Raw genomic sequence first — 3,306 nt, 5'->3', positions numbered from 1 at the left:
GCATTTATTGATTGATACATCATGCAGATAAATACAGCATGTGTAGTTAGTATGCATTGTCTGGAATCAAATTATGCCCTTACATACATATCCCTGTCTGCTGTTGTTGAATTACACTGAACTCAATAAATGCTTATTTTTTATGAACATAATTTTTTATATTGCCCATGACACGGAGCACAGTTCTTCATCTTGGGCTAGATTACTCACAGGCAGACTATAATTGTACAAGGAATTAAAATTAATATTTAACTAATTAAGTTTTTTATCTAATTACTGTGCAGCACACATTGCAATTTATCACTTGTAGCCGATCCCTTCGGAAGTCATCTGCTCCAAGTGAATTATGAAGACGCCAGTTTTGGGATATGCATTCTCAAGTTTCATGACGAACTGCTTTGGTGTTCCAGCAGTTTTTTTGTGCCTCAGTGTGTAAAGAGACATTGTGAAGAAAAGTAAGCAGACGAACAGTGCATTTTCATCGCAAGTTTGACGGTGCTTATTTCAAAAGGTATGCAAGTTTAAAAATTCATTCCAAGTGGATGTACCTTGTGAAATCACCGGCTTCAGTTTGTATATTGCAATATGTAGGCTAAGCTTATTAGCTTGAGTGGAATTTTGTTAATTATTCAATTATGGTTTTTAATGTCTTATGTGATTAATTGTCACCTCTTCCAAGCCATGCAGATCGATGAGTATAATTTTGCTGTTTCGCCACAGGTGATTTAAAAAAAATGATAATGTCAAAATAAGGATGCCCGGTTACTAGAACTGCTCACATTCATTTACTTGGATGCACATACATTGCTTTGGTAAGATATTTTCCATCTGTAGATCTGCCTTACCTTTGCCAGCTTCCTCTTTTTTGGCGTTGTTAGAGCAGCTTCCACATTCGATGACCTTTGTAGTTTCTGCAGAAGCAGTTGATAGCACCTCATTAATTAATGGTTAAATGATTTGCAATGAGCACAAGTACTTATATTTACTGGGACTTGCATCGCCAATTATGGCAGACACTACTGTACCCTTAATGCGATTTGACTAACACGTGAGATGATGACTGATAACACTACTGACCCTGTTACAATGAATGCACAGCACTAGTTGTTGCATGAGCAATGCACCTCAAGGTAGCAACATGATTGATCATGAGATGGTGGACTGAAGTTTCTTAAAAACAACATTACACTACAGAATTTTTTACTGTTGCTAACTTGTAGAAGCATACTGCAACCAATATGAAAGCTGCATGCTAAGTTTATCCTATGAAAAAAGGGAAGTGTCAGTGAATCATGAGGTGTATATTGTGGGTGCTCCATATTATTATTATTATTATTATTATTATTATTATTATTATTATTATTATTTCAGATACTGTCAATCCCAGCGGGATTTTTACAGGTTGGGCATAGATTATACACTCACAAATAGTGATAAAAACAGGTTTACATGATTTCAACTATATTTGCAATCGACACGAAGCAGATATACACATATGGTATGGAATAAAACAAGGGTACATTTCATTTGGCAAAAGGGGGTGACATTACATAGGCAAATACAATGCTCATACAGATTTCATTTTATACAATGACATGAGTGGGGTTATTTCTGGCTAACATAATCTAATTATTGCACAACAGCTCTTCTACAAGGGTTATAAATTTCGGCAACGATGTGCTAGTCGTTATGAAGGGGTCCAGGCTATTCCATTCTCTTATTGCAAGAGGAAAGAACGAATATCTAAAACAGTCAGTGCGAAATGCATACTCTTTAAGTGTTAATGAATGCTTATGGCGGGAAAGTCTGGTGTCAGCTAGGGATATATACAAAGAAGTATTTATTCGTAATGCATTGTGTATTAATTGGAACAATAATTTAAGTCTTGCTAGCTTGGCACGGTTTTGCAGAGTAGGAATACCGGCTTGTTTTAGCAGTTGGGTAGGTGAATCACTATTCTTGTATTTGTTAAAGATGAATCTAATTGCCTTTCGCTGCACTCCTTCTAGTTTGTTAATAAGCTGTTGTGTATAAGGAAACCAAATTGTGTTACCATATTCGAGAACTGGGCGAATAAATGCGTTGTATGATAGCAGTTTAATTTCCGGTGGCGCAGCTCGAAGTCTTCACACTATCACTTCATACCACACTATCACGAGTGCGTGACTGCATGTAACAGGCTAACGCCCTCCAAACATGAGTACCAAACAATCAGCACTAATCAGCCATGTTTTCAAAGCAGATCTGTAAGCTTGCATGTATGCCCTTGCTAGCTTGAATCAGTTTCTCGAGAGTAATAGCAATCATATAGGTTTTATTAGGTAATAGCTTTATCAAAAATTAGTTGGGCCCACAAACCTGTTACATATTTCTGCTACTTTCATTTTTGTATTGATTGTGATCAAACGGGAGGAGGACAGAACTTCACAGTACGTCACTACACCACTGTCTTGTGACTAGAATACCTTAAGCTAGGCTAGTTCATGCACCCCTTAACATCAGAATAATGCAAGCACAGAACTAAATGGAAAGTGCTAACTATGTTAGCATAGCCTTTTTTTACAGAAAAGACGTGTTTACCTGCACTGGTGTCACCTCCAATTGAAGAACAGCAGCTAGGCTGGATGGGTCGGTGACATAGAGGCTCTCCTGTACTTGACTGTTGTCTCCAGTATCCATTGCAGCCTGGTAGCAAGAGCACATGCCAGCCATTTCCGTTTAAAGTTCCATTGCAACCACTGCATGCTTATAACACAATAAAAGTGTTGGGTGAATTGCACATAGAATAGATGCTCACCTGCGCAAGTTGTGGCTCAATAGGAACACTGGTACTTAGGCCAGATGGACCGGGCTCAGACAGGCTGGTCTGGACTGCAGTTTCATATTCCAAATCCATGGCAGCCTGAAAACAAGAGTGCTTATGTATATCAGCTGTTTGCCTTACAACACAGTAACACACTACTGCCTTCCTGAAGTACTCAGCAAACATGTAGGAAAGAAAGCAGCTATGTATTTAAAATAGTTCATCTATAGGTTTGTGTGTATTGACAGAACAGTGACCGCACTCACTCAATGTTGAACTCATGCAAGAATGCTAGCTTGAATCAGTTTCTTCAGCAGTCATATAGATTTTATTAGGTATTAGCGTTATGAAAAATTAGTTGGGCCCACAAACCTGTTACATATTTCCGCTACTTTCATTTTTGTATTGATTGTGATCAAACGGGAGGAGGACAGAACTTCAGTCTCTAAACCACTGTCTTGTGACTAGAATACCTTAAGCTAGGCTAGTTCATGCACCCCTTA

General features: G+C 38.1%; 1 long non-coding RNA gene across 1 annotated transcript; it reads left to right on the top strand.

Moving 5' to 3' along the window:
- Positions 1 to 299: 299 nt before the first annotated feature.
- Positions 300 to 2,703, top strand: LOC135920892 (uncharacterized). The gene is made up of 3 exons (XR_010570350.2): positions 300 to 511; positions 721 to 812; positions 2,553 to 2,703. It is a non-coding gene; the product is annotated as an uncharacterized lncRNA (long non-coding RNA).
- Positions 2,704 to 3,306: the final 603 nt, after the last annotated feature.

Source organism: Dermacentor albipictus, chromosome 1 (assembly GCF_038994185.2).
Source record: "Dermacentor albipictus isolate Rhodes 1998 colony chromosome 1, USDA_Dalb.pri_finalv2, whole genome shotgun sequence".
Lineage (NCBI taxonomy): Eukaryota > Metazoa > Arthropoda > Arachnida > Ixodida > Ixodidae > Dermacentor > Dermacentor albipictus.
Note: the sequence above shows the minus strand (reverse complement) of the source record. Positions and strands in the feature narration are given on the sequence as shown.